We start from the raw sequence: 22,148 nt of genomic DNA on the forward strand, positions 1-22,148 counted from the left end.
GTAACTGAGGTCTATTTGCTAGCTTCATTTGCTGATTTTGGGTTGAGGCTCATTTGGATTGAAGCCTATTTGGGTTGAGATCAATGGCTTGGTGACTTATTTGGGTTGAAGTTTATTTGCTGAGGGTCTATTTGTTGAAGGCTATTTGCTGAGGCCTATTTGGGTTGAGTCCTTTGGGTTGAGGCCTATTTGGGTTGAGTCCTATTTGGGTTTGTGTAATGATTACTGCTGTCAGACCATAGCTTACAGCCCACAGAAAACAACACATATAACAGTAAGTAGATGCCCACGTGGGTCACTTTATGTAGGCTGACATCCTTCCAAGCAGTGAGAGTAAGACTGACCCAGAGGAAGTCACGGCCACAAGGTACCTTGAGGCACCTTATGTTATGACTCTGTTACTCAAGAAGTTACACCTATCAGACACACCTAGTAATAATTAGGAAGCATTACTGACCATGTCTCCACGATAGGACATGACACGCACCTGGGACATACACAGCTGTCCAGACTCCACCCAGCTTAGTAATTAGGGGAGGTCATCTACCGACTTGTTCTCGTCAATATAAAGAGCCCAGCTCCTACCACAGACCATTATTATTATAACAGACAAGTAGAGACAGAACTCAGAAGAAGACAGGAGTCACGCTTTGTCACTTGCCGAGGTCGAGAGGAGACTCTCCCCCAGCGCAGAGTCTCCCACAGGAAACAGAGTCCAGAAACACTTGCAGAGTTATATCCCAGCTGGACTCCTCAGGTCACAGGTGCAGCCATTGCTCGAGCGACTCTAGGTGAGTTACATTTACAGGAAGTGTATCCATTTCATGTTTGTGTCCGAGAGTCATTGTTCAGTAACGTAAATATAATTTATCTATGAATGTGTCCATACCATTGAGTTAATTACTAAATAGTTTTACTTAGAGTTGGTGCTTAGAAAATTCTCTAAAGAATATATATAACATAAGAAAATAAGGAGTCTGCACTGGTCGGTTGGTCTGTGCATGAAGTTCCTGTTCAGAGTTACAACTTTCACTTCCATCATCCATGAATCTATTCAGCCTCTTTAAAATTCTTCCAGCGTTCCAGCACTTAATTACAAAGTTGTTAAGCTTTGTTTCACTCGTCTACCAATCTCTATTTAGAACCACATTTCCTTCCCCATCTCCTCCAAACCCAAACGTATCCAACTTAAACTGTTGTTCTGAGTCCTATCCTGCTCGGATATTTTAAGAACTTCATCTATATCTCCTTTATTGATTCCTTTCACCCACTTAAATATTTATCATATCTCCCGCACTTTCGTCTTTCTAGGGAATGTTTAGTTTCTTTTAACCTATCTTGATATGGAAGCTTTTAAGTCACGGAACCACTAAGTTTATTCTTCGCCAGCTGCACTGACTCCAGTGAATTTATATCCCATCTATATTAGCACCAGAACTGAACAGTTAATCAAGGTGTGGCTGGATCTAGGCGCAAGATATAGTTGCAATATGACTTCTGCACTCTTTTATTACTTGCCACTTGATATAAAACCTAATACTTGTTTGCCTTGCCTTCTAAACATTAACGCACTGTTTCTAGGCCACGCTACCAAACTTTCCTTATTTCATGCTTCCAATACTAATACCTCTTATTATTATTTCTACTAAGATCGTCCTATTTGCTGAGGCTCATTTGGATTGAGTCTATTTGGGTTGAGATCTATTTGGATTGAGTCTTATTTGGGTTGTGAGGTCTATTTGGATTGAGTTCATTTGCTGAGATCTACTTGATTGAGTCTTATTTTGCTAGAGGTCTATTTGGGTTGAGGTCTATTTGGGTTGAGTCTTATTTGGTTGAGGTCTATTTGGATTGAGTCTTATTTGGGTTAGAGGTCTATTTGGATTGAGTTCCTATTTGGGTTGAGGTCTATTTGGGCTGAGGTCTATTTGGTTGAGCTCATTTGGATTGAGGTCTATTTGGGTTGAGGCCTATTTGATTGTTTACTTTCTGGGCAGATTGTCTTTACTTTGTTGGTGACGGAGGACTCTGTTGAAGTGATGTCCTCTATTGTTGTAGGTGATTGTCCTGTTGTCGTGTCTGTGTCATTTACCGTGGTTGATTCCGGCACGTGATTATCCGTGGTTGATTCCGTTTATTGTGTGATTATCCGTGGTTGATTCCGGCATTGTGTGATTATCCGTGGTTGATTCCCGGCATTGTGTGATTATCCGTAGGTTGATTCCGTTATTGTGTTATTATCCGTGGTTGATCCTTGCTTATTGTGTTATTATCCGGTTGATCCTGTTATTGTGTTATTATCCGTGGTTGACCTGCTGTGTTATTATCGCTATTGATTCTGCTGTGTTATTAATTCGTGGTTGATTCTGCTGTGTTATTATCCGTGGTTGATTCTGGGACTTCATTTATCATGATTAATTCCCTGACATTGGTGAGTACTTCATTGTGGTATATGCCATTACCTTGATGTGGGTGTAGACATCACTGTTATTTTGTGCAGTAGGTGATTTACTGTTACCTGTAGGTAGACTTTTACTGTTACTTTGCGTGCAGTGGTTGGCACTACTGGTTACTGCGTGGGTGACTTCACACTGTTACTTCGTTTAGTGGTGTGACTTCCACTGTTACCTTGCGGTGATTTAATTGTTACTTTGGTGTGTGTGTGGTAGACTTTACTGTTACTTTTCACAGTGAGTGGGAGCTGACTTCACTGCGCTTCTCATGTGGTGACTTCACTGTTACTTTGGTGTGCAGTGGTGTTGACTTTCACTGTTACTTTCTGCGTGCAGTGGGTAGACTTCACTGTTACCTTGGTGCAGTGGGTGGTGACTTCACTGTTACCTTTGTGTGCAGTGGGTAGACTTCACTGTTACCTTTGTGGTGGTGACTTCACTGTTACCTGCAGTGGGTGTTGATACCACTCTATGTTTCACCTGCTGTGGACGTCATGTGTTTTTGTTGTTGTTGTGGCGGCGATGGGCGAAGGATTGTGCTACCAACATCACCAGCAAGAAGCCGTCGGAAATCATCACAAACGTCGTAACCACGGGCGAGGATCTACTATTGACACGTCGGGTTAACGTATCGAGTAAACGAACCAGAGACGCCACGCCGCTCGACACTCCACGTCCACACGGAACCTTGCGAGGAGGAGCGTAGTGTTCCGTAGTGATAGCGCTGACATCCCGTTTCATCTCTCTTTGTATATATACCGCAAACAGTATCATGGAATGTTTATCCTTATCCTTAACTAATATCATCATGGTCTAGGGTCAGTGGATATTCCTAGCTGTTGGCTGGTGTTGAGCGGAAGATCGTGGTGGGAGGTAATGATGGTGTTGGCAAGCAGATGATTCTGGTGGCATTACTTGGTGATGGTGTTAATGGCGGTGTAATGAGGAATCACTTAGAAGGTATAGGTAGAACTTATAGGTGGAGGATTGTAAAGGGAAGTTGGTAGCGTCTCCGAATACTTATTTGACTTGGTATTATATTCTTAGGGGAAATCTGCTAAACAACATTTCTAAGTAACGCTGGGGTTATTAGTTGGCTGAATGGTGCGGATTTATTAATGTAGATCATTATATTGACGCTACTAATAATGACTCCTCGGGATGCTAAAATAGTAAGTAACTCCACTCTTATGGATCGCTCTGACATGACCTTATGTGGTCTAAGGAGGCCCAGCAGCCGGGGATTCTGACTGTGCCCAGCCTAATGGGCGAGTGGCTGGCGGGCGCTGACTCCTGTCTCCTGGATACTGCCAGCTGGGACTCGACTCATGCTGGGAAAGGAAGTTCTCCTGACCTCGATTTGAGACCGAGTGACCTGACTGGCTCCCTGGGTCTAGCTGGGGGTCTCCCTCTGTTTGACTCTTGAAGGAGCTTATAGGGCTCTTTTTTATTGAGTAAGCCCTGCCGATATGTCAAGCTTCCTAATTGTCACACAAATCTAGAGTGTCTAGACAGGTTTGTTTGATCAGGTGCTTTTAAGTAGACCTGAAACTGTGGCTCAGCTGTAGGAAAGCTGAGTATCTACAAAAATTATACATATCGGCAGTGTCCTCCACCCTGGTATATGGCAGCGAGATAGCGTTATATACAGGAGTAATCATGTTTTGAACCTTTCACCAACGTAGTCTACGTTCCATCCTCCGAGTTTGTTAGAAGACATGAGAACAAATACAGTATTCTCACTGACACCAGCTGTAGGAGCATATCGAGGCTACCATTATCCGGCGAACAAATTACATTGGACTGGTCATGTTACCTGCATGGACGAGCCAGGATCAAGTTAAAGCAGCTACTTACAGTCACCTACCGAATGTACACGTAACTCCTGCGGATAACTGAAAAGGTATAAGGATAGTCTTAAGACAAACCTAGTAGCTTAACTGACCTCACTCGGAGACGATTACCCACACCGTAACGCTTTGGAGGACCACCACACGGGAGGGTGTCAATATTTTCGAGTTAGCCTGACTGCAAACTAAGGCAGACAAGCGCCAACACTGAAGACGTAAGCACACTCTGCAATTGATGTAGCCTCCACATGCAACATCTGTGAACGATTCGCCGGTCCTGTATTTGGCCTCTTTTAGCCACCTCCTCAAACTCACTAATTCATAGTGACATCCATATTAACTCATATCACTGTATCATAGTTGATGATCGTCATATTCGATTCTGAATGACAGAGTAGATGCTTGGTGGGTCACAGGTCATGCCGCCATCGCATGACGGTCTGTAATGTTTAATTATTACTATTCTGTGTGGCTCCACAGGTGTGTTTGGTCAGGTGTCGGCGTACTGGCCTGGGAGTGCAGCTCTTGAATTAGCAAGATCATGTCGCCTGGTCTCCCATCACATGGTGGCGAGAACTCCTCCCACTGTGACCTTGTTGGGCTGCATTAGTCTCACACTACTGTAGGTGGATCAACTTACGTGTGTACAACTGCTCATCTAGTTACTGTTATGTTGTTCTTCGCTGCTTTGGTCTGATAAGCAATCATATATGGTTTTTGTAGAGGTTATGTGGTGATTTCATAAAAGTACTATTTAACCAAAATGAGTAAAATGACTAAACCCAAAAAGTGTCCACAATTTAAACAAGTATTAGAAAGTTGTCACTTTCGGTCCTCGCTGAAGTCGACGCAGAGAGTCCTGGACTCTGAACCCATTCAAATATTAGTCACAAGTGTCACTGACTTACATCACCCTGTGGAGTCTCTCGCTCCACCTGAGAACTGCTTGATTTACTGAGCGTAACGTATGACACTGGTGTACTGCAAGCATCGGTCGCCCAAACCCAGCGTTGTCTGTTGTTATCTATCTTCTATATGCTTATCTTCTTTTCACACTCTCTCCCGTAAGATGCGAAGAGGAGTCGGCCGGATTCACTCCACCCATTATACAGTACAGGTGACCTTCGTGATAAGAATATAAGAAAATAAGGAGTCTGTAATAGGCTTTGTTGGGCCCGTGCATGGCAGCTCCTGTCGGGAGTTACAACCACCTCTACTGTCCATGAATCTATCTAGCCCTTTAAAAAATTTGTTATCCCCAGCACTTGCCACAGTTGCTTTGTTCCACTCTGTCCACCAATTCTATTTAGAGCCAGTTTCTTTTCCTATCTCCTCCTAAACTGAAACTTATTCAACTTAAGTCTGTTGTTACGAGTCCCATCCTGCTCGACATATTATAAGAACTTTCTCTATATCTCCTTATTGATTCTCACCCACTTAAATAATTCCTATCATAGTTCCCCTGCACTTCGTCTTTCTAGGGAATGCAAGTTTATTTCTTTTAATCTATCTTTGATATGGAAGGCTCTGTCCCGGATTACCTCGTCTTGTTCGCTGGACTAACTCCAGTGAATTGATATCCATTCTATAATAAGAACTGAATAATCGAGGTATGGACTAGTGCAAAAATATAATTGTAATATGACCTCTGTACCTTATTATTTTTACACTTCTGGGAGAACACATGGTTATAAATAGATAAATGTACTGAAATTTCCACATTCATTATTCTGTCACTTTATGTAACTTGCTGGATAAAAACCCATGACCCCAGGCATTTACCCCTTAATGCATGATGCAAGCATGAACTCCGCATGCTTCCCAGATGGGCACTGTAAGTAAACGCTTGCGCTTCCACCTTGCATAAGGGTGTCTAATAAACTAGGCCTCAATCTTAAAAAATCCATAAAACCTAATACTCTGTTTGCGCTGAACATTAACGCACTGTTTTCTAGGCCGAAGGTCCTGGCTTTACGGAGCACTCAGGTCTCTTCTTTACAAGTCGACTTCTAGTCTGACAAGTTGTTAAAGTTGCATACGTTTACTATTTGTTTTTCCAGCTGCACTTGCTGGTGTTGAATTTCATTTGGCATTTTTCTTGGCCTCAATTCCCAGTTTATTTTAATCTCCTGTGTTGCATCCCATCCTGAAATTCAATCTGTCGTCTCATTTGGTGTCATCCGCAGTCCTTGTTGAAGTCACTGCTGATCCAGCATCTAGATTATGAAGAGTGGGCCCAGGCACCATCCTGGGGAATCTAATTGCTATTGTTCCATCTACATTTCAACACCATCTCTGCTGACCTCTCTTGCTCAATGGTGGAGCCATGACGGTCCAATTTAAAACTTTCCTCGAGTACCATAGAGCTGAATTTTCTAGAAGCTTCTTGGATGCGGTATCTGTCAAATGTTTCTATTAAAGTCTAAGTAAATAACATCGTAATTTTAGTCATTATCTACTACCTCGAAGACTTTCCTAAAAACGTAAGTAGATTTGTTAGACAAGATTTTCCTTTTAGAAACCATGTTGAGAAATGTATTAATTTGTTTTTCTAAATGCGATCGGTTATATTTGCTAAATTATCTAAGAATTTCACCACTGACGCGTCAACTAATCGGTCGGTAATTTGACTCTGATGCTCTGCCTCCCTTCCAAGCGATCCCAATTAGTTACATTTGGGAAGCAACTCACACGATGGATGATATTCGTGTTGGCGGTCAGAAAAAGAAAGAAAGCAGTTTCTTTTAAAACCTAATAAAAAGAAGAAAGAAAAAGAGTTGATTAAATTTTAATTAGGCTTTTGTTAGTAAAAGGCATACAGGTGGTGGTGGTTTTATCTCCCATAGGAGGATTTTAGCGACAAACACCTATAAAAGCACATCACATCCCTAGATTCGCAACCCAGTACTAGCTGTCACTTTAAATTAACAAGTACTAGCGAGATCGGTCGGTGCCTTTAAGCAACATACAGTTAGTCTTCCGGCTACAGTTTCTCTCTAGGGTGTTATGAACAAGACGCTGCAGAAAGTCTAGTACTTGAGTGCAAACCATACATTCCTTGCCAACCTCTCCTCCTCACTCTAATTCTTCCTCACTCACCTCTCCCCTGCCCTCACTCCACCTCTCCTGCCTCACTCCACCTCCTGCCCTCACTCCACCTCTCCTGCTCCCTCACCACCTCCTTTTCCTCCTCCTGCTGCCTTCACCTCCAATCCCAGCGGGTGAGGGTGTCCTCCCTGCTGCCAGCCGTCCGTCGGGACAAGGATGCTCCCAGCCTGTTCTTATTAACGAGAGAGAGGATGTCCTCTCCCTGACGCCTCTCAGCCCTTCTAATTCCCCACGCATTTTTTGCAGGTAATACACCTCTGTCGGTGCCCTGTCACCTGTCAGTGCCCCCGTCTCTGGTCATGCCTGTCTACATACTCTGTCTCCCTTGCTCATACCTGTCTCCTGTCAAGGTTCTGCCCCCTGTCATAATTCTCCTATTACACCAGTTCTGTCATATCATCGTCTTCCTGTCATATCACCTGTCTCCTGTCATACCTGTCTCCCTGCCATTCCTATCTGTCTTGGGTTCTGTCCCTGTCTTGCCCTGTCTCCTGTCATGCCCTGTCTGCCGGGTACCCCTGGGTCTCCCTGGCTTCATGCTCCCTTCTGCTTGCCCCTGTTTCTTCATGCCCTGTCTCCCTGTCAAGTACCTGTCCCCCTGTCATGCTCCCCCTCCTGTCATGCCCTGGGTCTGTCAAGGTACCCCTGGGTTCCCTGTCATAACTTCTGTCTTCGTCATAATTCTGTCTCCTGTTATTCCTGGTCTGTCTTTGTCTGGTTCTTCTGTCATGCCCTGTCTCCCTGTCATTCTCCGTCTCCTGTCATGCCCTGTCTCCTGTCTTGCCCTCAGTCTGTCATGCCCTGTCTCATGTCATACCCTGTCTCCTGTCATGCACTGTCTCCTGTCATGCCCCCGTCTGTCATGGGGCTCCCCCCCTGTCTCCTGTCATACTCCCTGCTCCCCTGTCATGCCCTTCTGTCATTCCCTCGTTTCTGTCATGCCCTGTCTCCTGTCATACTCCCTGTCTCTTGTCATGTCCTGTCTCCCCTGTCATGCCCTGTCTCCTGTCATGCCCCCCTCCTGTCATGCCCTGCTCATCATACCCTGGGTCTCCTCTTCATACCCCTGTCTTCTGTCATACCCCGTCTCCCCTGTCATACCTCGTTCCTGTCATTCCCTTCGTCTCGTCTTGTCTGTCTTCTGTTTCATGGCTCCATCTCCCGTCTTTCTTGCCTCGTCTCCTGTCACTATACCCTGTCTCTATGTCATACCCTGTCTCCTGTCATGTCTCATCTGTCATTCCCTGTCTCCTGTCATATGCCTGTCCTGTCAACATGCCCTGTCTCCTGTCATGCCCCCCTTCGTCTCCTGTCATGCCCGTCTCCGTCATACCCCGTCTGTCACCCCGTCTCATGTCATGCCCCGTCTCCTGTCATCCCCCGTCTCTCGTCATGCTCGTCTGTCATACCCATTCCTCGCCTTACGTCTCCTGTCATACAGTCTGTCATACCCCGTCTCTTGTCATGCCCCGTCTCCTGTGATACCCCGTCTCCTGTCATGCCTCGTCTCCTGTCTTGCCTCGTCTCCTGTCATTCTCTCCTGTCTTCTCCCCGTCTGTCATACTCCGTCTCCTGTCATTCCTCGTCTGTTATGCCCCGTCTCTTGTCATACCCCGTCTCCTGTCATACCCCGTCTCCTGTCATGGCCCGTCTCCTGTCATTACCCCATCCCCTGCCATGCCCCTCTCCTGTCATACCCAGTCTGTCATACCCCGTCTCTTGTCATGCCCCGTCTACTGTCATTCCCCGTCTCCTGTCGCACCCGTCTGTTGCCCCGTCTGTCATACCCTGTCTGTTATACCCCGTCTGTCATACCCCGTCTGGTATACCCGTCTGTCATACCCCGTCTGTTGTCATGCCCCGTCTCCTGTGATACCCCGTCTCCTCTCATACCTCGTCTCCTGTCATGCCTCGTCTCCTGTCATACCCCGTCTCTTTTCATGCCCTTCTCCTGTCATATCCCCGTCTCCTGTCATTCCCCGTCTCCTGTCTTCCCCCGTCTCCTGTCATGCCCCGTCTCCTGTCATACCCCGTCTCCTGTCATGCTCCTCTCCTGTCCTTACCCCGTTCCTGTCATGCCCCGTCTCTTCTCCTTCCCATCTGTCATACCCGTCTTGTCATGCCCGTCTCCTGTCATACCCGTCTCCTGTCATGCCTCGTCTCCTGTCATACCGTCTGTCATACATCTCCTGTCATGCCTTCTGTCATTCCCCGTTTTCTGTCATGCCTCATCTCATCTCCACACCCGTCTGTACCTCGTCTCTTATCTTCCCGTCTCCTGTCATGCTCCGTCTCCTGTCATACCCCGTCTCATGTCCCCGTTTACTGTCATACCCAGTGTCCTGTCTCCTGTCCTTGTCTCCTGTCATGCCCCGTCTCCTGTCCCCTCCTGTCATGCCCCCATCCCTCATACCCGTCTCCTGTCATACCCGTCTTCTGTCATACCCGTCTCCTGTTATTCCCAGTCTGTCTTACTCCGTCTTCTGTCATACCCCGTCTCCTGTCATTCTCGTCTCCTGTCATACCCCGTCTCCTGTCTTGCCCCGTCTGTCTGCCCCGTCTCATGTCATACCCCGTCTCCTGTCATACACTGTCTACGCCTCTGTCTGTCATACCTCTCTTCCCATCTCTGCTCCTTGCCCCTTCTGTCATTCCCCTTTTCTCCGTATCTCCTGTCATACCCCTCTCTTGTCATACCCCGTCTCTGTCATACCCTGTCTCTATACCCCGTCTGTCATACCCCTCTCCTTTCATACCCCGTCTTCTGCTTGTCACCCGTCTCTCATACTCCCGTCTCCTGTCATTCCCCGTCTCTGTCTTGCTCCGTCTTCTGTCTGGCCATCTCCTGCCTTGCCTCGTCTCCTGTCATACCCCGTCTCATGTCATACCCCGTCTCATGCCCCATCTGTCTTCCCCGTCTCCTGTCATGCCTCGTCTCCTGTCATGCCCATCTCTGTCATACCATCTCTTGTCATACCCGTCTCCTGTCATACCCCATCTCAGTCGTCCACCCCGTCTGTCATACCCCGTCTCATTATCATTACCCGTCTCCTGTCTACCCAGTCTCCTGTCATACTCCGTCTCCTTCCTTACTCCCTGTCTTGTCTCCTGTCTGTCTGTACCCCCATCTCTTGTCATGCCCCATCTCCTGTAATACCCCCGTCTCCTGTCATGCCTCGTCTCCTGTCTTGCCTCGTCTCCTGTCATACTCCGTCTCCTGTCATACCCGTCTACTGTATACTCCGTCTCCTGTCATTCCCGTCTGTTATGCCCCGTCTTGTCATGCCGTCTCCTGTCATACCCATCTCCTGTCATGCTCTCCTGTCATACCCCATCCTGCCATGCCCTCTCTTCCTTACCCAGTCTGTCATACCCCGTCTCTTGTCATGCCCCGTCTACTGTCATTCCCATCTCCTGTCATTACCCATCTGTTATGCCCCGTCTGTCATACCCTGTCTGTTTTACCCCGTCTGTCATACCCTGTCTGTTATACCCCGTCTGTCATACCCCGTCTGTTGTCACCCCGTCTCCTGTGATACCTCTCCTCTCATACCTCGTCTCCTGTCATGCCTCGTCTCCTGTCCTTACCCGTCTCTTTTCACCATCTCCTGTCATTCCCCGTCTCCTGTCATTCCCCGTCTCCTGTCCATGTCTCCTGTCATACCCCGTCTCCTGTCATGCTCCGTCTCCTGTCATACCCCGTTCCTATCATGCCCCGTCTCTTGTCATTACCACCCCGTCTGTCATACCCCGTCTCTTGTCATGCCCCGTCTCCTGTCATACCCGTCTCCTGTCGCCCTCTCGTCTCCTGTCATACCCCGTCTGTCATACCCTCTCCTGTCATGCCCCTTCTGTCATCCCGTTTTCTGTCATGCCTCGTCTCATCTCACACCCCGTCTGTACACCTCGTCTCTTGTCATACCCCGTCTCCTGTCATGCTCCGTCCTGTCATTTACGTCCTGTCATGCCCCGTTTACTGTCATACCCAGTGTCATTCCCGTCTCCTGTCATACCCCGTCTCTGTCATGCCCGTCTCCTGTCATACCCCGTCTGTTATACCCCGTCTGTCATTCCCCGTCTCTTGTCATGCCCCGTCTCCTGCGATACCCGTCTCCTGTCATGCCTCGTCTCCTGTCATGCTCGTCTCCTGTCATACCCCGTCTCCTGTCTTCCCGTCTACTGTCATACCCCGTCTGTCATACCCGTCTCTTTTCATGCCCCTTTTCCTGTCATACCCCGTCTGCTGTCATTCCCCGTCTCTGTCATGCCTCGTCTCTCTTGCCTCGTCTCCTGTCATACCCCGTCTCCTGTCATACTCCGTCTCCTGTCATGCCCCGTCTCCTGTCTTACCCCGTCTGTCATACCCCGTCTCCTGTCATGCCTTGTCTCCTGTCATACCCCGTCTCCTGTCATGCCCCGTCTCTGTCATACCCCGTCTCCTGTCATGCCTCGTCTCCTGTCATGCCTTGTCTCCTGTCATACCCCGTCTCCTGTCATGCCCCGTCTCCTGTCATGCCTCGTCTCCTGTCATACCCGTCTCCTGTCATGCCCCGTCTCCTGTCATACCCCGTCTGTCATACCCCGTCTCCTGTCATACCCCGTCTGTCATACCCCGTCTCCTGACATACCCGTCTCCTGTCGTACCCCGTCTCCTCTTTTCATATACCTTCTCCAACTCTCTCTCTCTCTCTCTCTCTCTTCTTCTAATACCTCTTATTGTATTCTCTTTTACCTCTCCTCTTTTCTCTTTATTCATTGTTCCTTCCTTCTCTCACTTCTTCTTTCTTCTCTTCTCTCCATTCACTTCCTCTTCTTTTTCTCTCTCCTCTTGGTCACTCTCAAGCTTCTTCCTTTCTTCTTATATTTCCCTTGTTTGGGCTCTCTCTCTCTCTCTCTCTCTCTCTCTCTCTCTCTCTCTCTCTCTCTCTCTCTTTCTCTCTCTCTCTCTCCGTATTCCCTGTCTGTCTTTCTCCCCTCTGTCTGTATGTCTGTTTGTCTGTCTGTTTGTCTATGTTTTTCTGACATTATTTCATCTTTTCTCAATCTCTCTCTCTTCTCCTTGTTTACTTCCTTTCCTTAGTCTCCAAAGTAAAAATAAATAAATAGAGAATAAATAAAAATAAAAATAATTAGCATATTACATTAGAATGATATTATGGACAACACGAAGATAACACCTAGAAAAGAACGAAAGGAAATGGAAGGACATAGCAAGAGAACTGGAATAAGTAGTTGATAAAGAGCGTGTGATGTAATAATGGAAATAGTTAAATAGGGCGGATGATTGGCGTAAGAAAGATTAGCGCCATGACAGAATGGGTTAATTGTTAGTTCTATGGTTATGAAGATTAGTGAAGTATAAGGGTGAGGAAGGTATAAGGTATGGAGATACGTAAGGATTAGTGAAGGTTAAGATAGTATTGTATTGGGATTAGTTAAATGTGACGGATTAGTTAGGCTAATATAGGGTTTATAAGGTTAGTAAATTATAAGGTTATGGAAGGAAGATAAGAGAGATGAGAGAGGAGGGGAGAGAATTTCTAACAATAATTTATAGTAATAACAAGTAAAACCTCCTATCTTCTCCTTTCCCTCACTGGAACAAAATACTATAACCACCCATAATAAACAACAACAACAATACTAATAATAATGATAATAATAATAATAATAATAATAATAATAATAATAATAATAATAATAATAATATAAGATAATAATATACTGTACTGTCAATACAATCACCTTGCGTCCCTACCCTCCCAGAGAGCACGGATGGGGGTGGTAAATAGAGGGAGAGTGTGTGTGTGCAGTGAGCGGACTGTGGCCAGGCAGGAGGAGGACACTGCCAGCTGGGACTTTCTGTGTGTACCAAGGGGTGTTAACTCCAGAGGTAGAAGTGCTCGCTTCGCATGTGAGAAGTCCGGTTCAATCCGCTCCTCCATCTTTTGTTTTTAATTTATTTTTATTTTCTTTAAGTCACGATCAGTTTTAGGTGTAATACTGATTTGACTGGTGGATTTTTTATTATTATTCGTGTTCCGTTCCTTAGGACTCTAACCTAACTTTAACTCTAACCAAAGCTAACTCTAACCTAACCTAACTCTACCTCTAACTCTAACCATACCTAACCTAACTTTAACTCTAACCTTACTCAACCCAGATCTAACCTAACCTAACCCAACTCTAACCTAACTCAAACCAAACCTACTCTAACCGAACCCAACTCTAACCTACTCTAATCTAACTAACCTAATCTAACTACTTCTTCTAACTCTAACCTAGCTCTAACCTAATAACTAACCCAACTCTAACCTAACTCTAACTGAACCCAACTCTAACTCTAACCCAACTCTAACTGAACTCCTCTAACCTAACCTAACTCTAACCTAACCAACTCTAACTAACCTAACCTAACTAGACCCAACTCTAACCTAACTAACTCTAACAACTCTAACCTAACTCTAACTTAGACCCAACTCTCTAACTTGCTTGTCCAAAACCTGCTCTAACCTAACTTCTTACTCATTATTTATTGTTTGTTCTCCCAGTATCACCTGTTGTATCTATATTGTAAGTCCAGTTTATGGCGTCAGTTTACAGTGACAACATGGGTAAATAATGGCAGTCTTAAGTTGGTGCCACTGATAGTTGTCTTGTGTGTGTGTGTGTGTGTGTGTGTGTGTGTGTGTGTGTGTGTGTGTGTGTGTGTGTGTGTGTGTGTGTGTGTGTGTGTGTCCTGGTCCATCTCTATGCACCATCTGCATTCGGACGCACAAGGGAGGCCCCAGTAGAGCGAGGCATCTGTCACGGGGAAGCCTCTGATGGACACCTCACGTAGACAATCGAATGCTATATGACTGGGGTTGGGGCAGGTCAGCTGCGTGGGTTATGGTTGGCTCAGTTGTCTATTGTGATGTTGTTGTGTGTGTGTGTGTGTGTGTGTGTGTGTGTGTGTGTGTGTGTGGAAGGGAGGGGGAGGAGGAGAGAGAGAGAGAGAGAGAGAGAGAGAGATAAAACAGGCTCCACAGTTTCCCAAGTCAAGGTATAGGTAAGTGATGTTGACGCAAACATTCAGGCGACGTCAGTATATCTCGCCAGATGACCCGCCACCACCTGTATGATGATGATGATGATGATGATGATGATGATGATGATGATGATGGAGTAAAGAGGAGGAGGGGTAGGTGTTGTTAGAATCTCAGGTTGTCTCCCCCTCCCTCTCTCCCCCCCCTCCCTCACCATTAAGATGTTTATGTTTGTGTGTTCCTCCTCTTCACTCACGTGTGTCCAAGACTCCAACCCATGACCCCAGTAAACGTGACTCCAGTAGCCCGTGATCCCAGTAGCCCGTGACCCTAGCAACCTGACCCCAGTAAACCTGACCCCGTAGCCGATCCCAGTAGCCCGTGATCCCAATTGTCCGTGATCCCAATTGTCCGTGACCGATGCCAGGTCCGGCCCATGACCCTAGCAGCTCGTGACCCCAACAGCTCGCGACCCCAGTGATCCATGACCCAGTAGCCCGTGACCCCAAGTGGCCCGTGACCCCAGTAGCCCGTGATCCCAATTGTCCGTGACCCCAGTAGCCCGTGACGCCAGTAGCCCGTGACCCCAGTGCCCGTGACCCCAGTAGCCCGTGATCCCAATTGTCCGTGACCCCAGTAGCCCGTGACGCCAGTAGTCCGTGACCCCAGTAGCCGTGACCCAGTAGCCCGTGATCCCAATTGTCCGGACCCCATGTGCCGTGACGCCAGTAGCCGTGACAGTACCCCCGTGACCCCAGTAGCCCGTGACCCCAGTACCCCGTGACCCATAGCCACGGTTTGAAAGGCAGCCAGTAAATATTATAGTTTGCAGGTGAAATGGAGTGTAGATGCTTTAACTTGGGTACAGTTAAATTCTTAGGTCGAATAATCCTCGTAACTGGGTGGAAAATTACATCAAACTACCTAACCTAAGCTAACCTAAAATTGCCGTTCCAAATGGCATCAGAATTACACCGAGACTGCCTTAACTAGCTACGTTTTTTATTGTTATCTAAGAGGAAGAACATTTGAATATTAATGTTTTGAGAATTCAGATCCAGGATTGAGACTGTGTGGGTTATGGAGATGGATGATGTGACCTGAGACGTGGATAGAATGTGGATCTGTATTCCTCTGTGGGTGAGGGTGGTGTCCACCCACCCTTCTTATACCCGTCTTTAAGAAATGGTAAACATCCCTTCACTCCAATCCTCATCCCTACTCTCCTCTTCCCTCATAGCCTGATCCTCTTCCTTCTTGTCATCCCTATTTCTTCTTGCCATTCCTATTCCTCATCCCTGTTCCTCATTCCCCCAGGCCAAGTGACAGTTAATCCACGGACCTGACATTGTCATGGACCTTATACGGAATGCATCAAGGGTACGAATCTTACAGTTAGAATCGAACCACACGGACTTGACGGCACGTATCTGTTGACAGGGATGCAACATATCAAAACATCATGGCACAGACGTCACACTTCGAACCTGAAAACACGGACCTGAACCCCAGAGACAGATAGTACGGACCCCGACCCCGGACCCCAGACCCTTTGAGTCGTTCTCTCACACGTGACCAATCCTGTGAACGCGTGTATCTAAGTCTCTATCTTGTCTACTTTAATCGTTAAATTTGGACCCTGGCACGCACTTCCCGCCCCCCCCTCTGATCCTTTCCTCCCTGCTCTCCTTACCTCTTCTTCCTTCTTCCTCCTCTCCTTCTTCCTCCTCTCCTTCCTCCACCTCCTCTTCTGCTCCCTTCCAACCTCCCCCTCCCTCTCCTTTTCTCTTCTTCCGATCTTCTCCTCCGTCACCCCTGGTTTTATTCTCCCCTTAGTGTCCTCTCCCCCTCTCAGTCGCCTTCCTTCCTTCCTTCTGCCGACCACCTCAATCGCGTTTTGTTCCGCCCTCCTTCCTTGCACTCCTTTCCGCCACCAACAGCCGTGACCCCCACTGTCTCCCTTACCTCAAGCCCTTTCCCCGGTTCCTTTTTCTTCCCCAAGGGTCCATTTCTTCACCTAGGATCATTTTTCCCCAAGGGTAATTTCCTTCCCCAAGGCCATTTCTTCCCTAGAGCCTATTTCTTCCTAAGGATTATTTCTTCTCTAGGATCATTTCTTCCCTAGGGTTTATTTCTTCCCCTAGGGTCCATCTCTTTCCTGGGATCCACTTCTTCCCTCGGGTTCATTTCTTCCCCTCGGTTCATTTCTTCCTCTAGGGTTTATTTCTTCCTTGGGTCCATTTCTTCCCTGGGATCAACTTCTTCCCCGAGGTTTTATTTCTTCCCTAGGGTCCATTTCTTCCCCTGGGATCCATTTCTTCCCTAGGGTAATTTCTTCCCTTGGGTTCATTTCTTCCCCTCGGGTTCATTTCTTCCTCTAGGGTTTATTTCTTCCCCTTGGTCCATTTCTTCCCCTGGGATCAACTTCTTTGAGGTTTTATTTCTTCCCTAGGTTCATTTCTTCCCTGGGATCATTTCTTCCCCTAGGGTAATTTCTTCCTTGGGTTCATGTCTTCCCCTCAGGTTCATTTCTTCCCCTAGGGTTTATTTCTTCTCCTAGGGTCCATTTCTTCCCTGGGGTCCATTTCTTCCCTGGGATCCACTTCTTCCATAGGGTCCATTTCTTCCCCTGGGATCCACTTCTTCCCCTAGGGTAATCTTTCTTTCCCGAGTGTCCTTTTCACCCCTCACCCTCTCTACACTGTGAATACCCACTTTCCTCCCAAACCCCTATTCCCCCATCTTTCCTTACGTTCCAAGCACCTAAGTTCTCCCCGACTTTATTGAATCTTGGTAAAATAATATTGACATTGAAAAACTCTCTTCAGAAACAATATATGGTACAAATACGTTGAGTTTCTTATTGATATAGTCATGAGTATAAGGTGCTGTGTAAATATAAATGTCTTAAAGTGTAAGGCGATCTTTGCCGCCACTCATTCATTCCTCTTCTCGTGGCTCATGGCAAGCTGTTTTACTCTCCTGTGAGCCTTCTATTTCTGACTCTGCCCCTTTGCGCTCACACTCGTCACCTGTCCGACTTTTCCACTCATCGCTTCCTGCTCCAGCCCTGGACCTGCCCCTCCTAGGGCCAGGGACGCCCTTCAGCCTCCATGGACGCCTACACATCACAAATACACTGAACTACGCCCTTTGGCCTGAGTTTTACACGTCAGCTGATTCATGATGACCATTTTCTGACCTGTTTGTCCTCCAAGTTGACCTCGCGTGGCAGCCATGTTTTCCGCTGTAAACGCTTCAGCGCTTCGCCTTGCATTGGATGCTCGGGGTGCTCAATAAACTATCTCTCGTGCGGAACAAATCTGAAATCAGCAGATGTGGAAACTACATTTGCTCCGGATGTCAGGGGTGATACTGTGGGTGGTGCTGCAGCTGTGGGTGGTACTGCAGCTGCGGTAGTGCTGCAGATGCGGGTGGTGCTGCAGATGCGGATAGTGCTGCAGATGCGGTGATTTCGCCCACTTAAATGCAATTAACCGACGCTTTGGATATGTGGGCTAAGAAAGTAGTTATAATGGTACACGTAACACACACACACACACCTGGGGTCATAACCAATTGTACTCAAAGGTAACTCTCGCACAGTAACTGACTCGACGGCCATGACTTATGATGACCCACAACTGCTTGTTTGTGCATGATGGTGAAACAACAGTAATTCCCCGTCAGCTTGAATTGGGGAAGGTGGGGCAGGAGGTTGGGTTAGACTCAGCCAACTTAGGGGTCTTGGGGAGAGAAGGAGAGGGAGAGGAAGGAAGAAGGAAAAAGGTTAGAAGGAAACTGTGTGTGTGTGTGTGTGTGTGTAATAATATGTATAATAATAATAATAATAAACGGTTTATTAATAGGGATGCAGCCGGTGGCTGAAAATATACAAACTTACATGTGATTTAGACGTACTGTAATGATATACGTTCAATACATTTATAGGGCTGTACAGTACATAATTCAGGAGTTGTTTATTATTTTAACAATAGATGGGATGGTGCTATTCTTATATCTATCGGTGCGGGCTCTTATAGGCTGAATTTTGTTGTAGTGGCGGACTGCGCGAGTTGGGTGTGTGTGTGTTAAGTAACAAAACTGATGAGAGAGAGAGAGAAAGACAGAGAGAGTAAATGAATGAAATCTTATAAGTGAGAGTGAGAGACTCACCCCCAGACCACAGCTCTGCTTGCCGTTGCTCAGGAGCCTTCATTAGCTCAGTGGCTAGAGCGCTGGTCTAGTAAACCAGAGGCCAGGGGTTCGATCCTCCCTGAAGGCAGTGTTGATATATTTTCTTAATTTGCACCTGAAGTATTTTCTAAATGTCCATTTTATGTTGAGTAAATTATCTGTAAAAAAGTAATCCGAGTTGAAAATTATTACCGTGGTGAAATATGGCGGCAGTGACTGGGCATCTCACTCGCCGTTAGTTCACTGTTGAGGCTGGGTACTGGCGGTCATGTCGCATTAGTAGGAAAAGTTTAAGATTTAAGTCAACTATTCAATCACCTTATGTCTCTTATTAAATTTGGTTATATATTTTGTTTTGTTTGTCAGGTTATTCTGGGGATAGTTAAATCTTGATAACATAAGAACATAAGAACATAAGAATGGAGAGAGTACCGTTCCTGCCTCCAGGGAGGTGGCGGGGACGATCGATCAACACAGGAGCCGAACAGCGACTATGAGTATGAACGGACCTAAATTACTAGTGATGAGGGCGTGGATTTTATTTCAGCGTCTGATAGTCAAAGTGAAGCCTTCTGTTAATTTATGATATGTTGCCTCATATAATGAGGTTAAATAACATTATTGACGGGGTTAAGAGATGTGGTTTATGTTTGGTTTTGTGGGTAATGTAGGTAATGGTGCTAACCTAACCAACTGTAAAATGGTCTTAGAACTAACTATCATCAAACTACAGGTAGTAAACAGTGATAACAAACTGCTTAGCGCCTGACTGAACCATGGAGATGAAATAAGCTAGGTGCCTAATATTCAGGTGATCCCCAGTTAGCTATTCGTACATGACAAGTAATCAAAAAATTCTATCAGTTTACTAATTAAATTTGTCGTTATCATATCACAGCTAATGAAAAAGTTAGAGGGTCTTCTGTCGTATTAACGATAAGAACCTTGTTATAATTATGAGTAAACTGAACTACAGTTGATCATGAGGAAGAAGTTATTTATGCACTGATAGGTTAATTAACACACACACACACACACACACACACACACACACACACACACACACACACACACACACACACGCTATCTTTGTTGTTTTAATTATCTCTTACTCTTTCTTTTGTTATTTCCCCGTCTCTCTCTCTCTCTATTATCTCTCTGTCTCTTATTAGCATGACCACCAACGCCATCACTACCTCCAGCCACACACACCACCGTAGCAACAACAAAGCATCTTCATTAGCAACAACAACAACAACACCATCATCATAAGTTTTAGGAGAGTGTCGAATTTCCTTTCGAGGTGGACTTTACGATGTTCAGGAAGAGCTCTCAATGCGTTGGGCTCCTTCAACCCCCCCTCCTCCCTCATTGCCACCACTTCAATGAATATTTTATTATGTTGGGAAAAATCTTTGAGAGGCATCCTGATCACCATGAGGAATTTAGAGCCTACCTGCAAAACAGACAGCAAAATAATTATTCTTATCCTGTCACAGCAGATGGATTACTGGCCATCTTAAAATGTCCAAGATGCGGCAGCAAGCGAAGACAATATACCAATGAGCATCATTAAAAGTGGCCCATTTTTTACCTGTTCTCCTCCACATTTGTAGCTCCTCCTTCACTAGTGGTGTCTTTCCTGATAAACTGAAAATTGCTAAACCACCGGCATACAAAAATCTGGGGACGGTGTCTCTTCAGAACTACCGCCCATATCAGTCCTCAGCCATGGGTAAGATGCTGGAGAAGCTAGCATGTAATAGATATATTCCTTCTGCAATGCTAATGACATCTTTACAGACTCCCAGTTTGGATTTAGAGCTAGAAGGTCGACTGAGAGTGCTCAGCTATCCTTTATAATGACATCTTAAATCCCTTTGATGACAGTCAGTTCACAGTCGGTATATTTGGACCTCTAAAGCTTTCGATACTGTCGACCATGCCATCCTCCTTCAAAGTTTGAACATTACGGCGTTAGGGCCTGTCCTGAATTGGTTTTTCATATCTGTCCAACAGGATGCAGTATGTCTGTTATAATAACCACCATTCTCTCCTCGCCTATCTTGTATGGAGTCCCCAAGGTTCAATTCTGGGTCGAGTACTTTTGTTGTACATAAACGACATAGTCCACGCCAGCCCACTCATAAATAACTTATTTGCAGACAATAGTAATCTCAATGCCAGCAACTCAGGCCTCCATTCCTTGATGAGAATTGAACACTGGATTAACTAAAGTCAGGACCTGGGATGCGTAATAACTGACCTAAATCTTGAGAAACCCACTACACGATCTTTCTGGAAGAAAAACTTACTTCAGACTTGAGCCCTGTTACCTTGGTAATATAGTCCTCAAACGTGAGCAAAATGCTAAATTCTCGGAGTTATTGTTGATGAGAAGCTTAACTGGAGAAGCCATACAAGCCATACAGTAAAATCAATAAACAGTGCGGTATCATGACACTCGACAGTCACTCACTCTCACAGCAATGAAAGAAATCTATCATGGTCTCGTTTACCAACACCTGATACACTGTCACACACTATAGGGGGCTCTGGCTCTTCAATCACAATCTCCTCCCTAATTGTCATTCTCATCCCTCTAATTCATCCTCTCATCCACCCTAATTCGTCCCTCTTATCCCTCCCTATTTTGTCGTCCTCCATCCCTCCCTAATTCGTCCCTCTATCCCTCCTAATTCATCCTTCCATCCTCCTTTCTGTCCCTCTCATCCTCCCTAATTCGTCCCTCTATCCCTCCTATTTCGTCCCTCCCATCCCTCCTAATTCGTCCCCTCTCATCCTCCTAATTCGTCCCTCCCATCCCTCCCCTCTTTTCGTCCCTCTCATCCCTCCTAATTCGTCCTCTCATCCCTCCCTAATTCGTCCCACTCATCCCTCCTATTTCGTCCTCCATCTAATTCGTCCCTCTCATCCCCCTCCTAATTCGTCCTCTCATCCTCTATTTCGTCCCCTCCCATCCCCTCCCTATTTCGTCCCTCTCATCCCTCCCTTCGTCCCCCCCATCCCTCCTAATTCGTCCTCTCATCTCCCCTAATTCGTCCTCTCATCCCCTCCTAATTCGTCCTCTCATTTCCTCCCCTATTTCGTCCTCCATCCTCCCTATTTCGTCCTCTCATCCCTCCTATTTCGTCCCCCATCCTCCCTAATTCGTCCCCTCCATCCCTCCTAATTCGTCCCTCTCATCCCTCCCTATTTCATCCTCTCATCCTCCCCATATCGTCCCTCTCATCCCCTCCCCATTTCGTCCCTCTCCTCCCTCCCCTATTTCCTCCTCCATCCCCTCCCTATTTCCTCCTCCCATCCCTCCCTCGTCCCTCCTTGTTTACAAGTCGTTATCATTTACAGTGTTGATTGACGTCCTCGTTACGTTGGTGGTAATGGTGGTCGAGTGAGGACACCTGGAAGCTGCCTCCACAAGGTCCAGACCACTACCACAAGGTCAGACCACTACCACGGGGTCAGACCCACTACCACGAGTCAGACCACTA

The 22,148-nt window shown here is 46.4% G+C and overlaps 1 non-coding gene across 1 annotated transcript; it reads left to right on the plus strand.

The window, feature by feature from the left end:
• The first annotated feature begins 18,650 nt into the window (after positions 1-18,650).
• Trnat-agu lies at positions 18,651-18,724 on the plus strand. Its single transcript has one exon. It is a non-coding gene; the product is annotated as a tRNA-Thr (tRNA).
• The last annotated feature ends 3,424 nt before the right edge of the window (positions 18,725-22,148 follow it).

The sequence above is a fragment of the Homarus americanus genome, unplaced genomic scaffold, assembly GCF_018991925.1.
Source record: "Homarus americanus isolate GMGI-L3 unplaced genomic scaffold, GMGI_Hamer_2.0 scaffold55006, whole genome shotgun sequence".
Classification (NCBI taxonomy): domain Eukaryota; kingdom Metazoa; phylum Arthropoda; class Malacostraca; order Decapoda; family Nephropidae; genus Homarus; species Homarus americanus.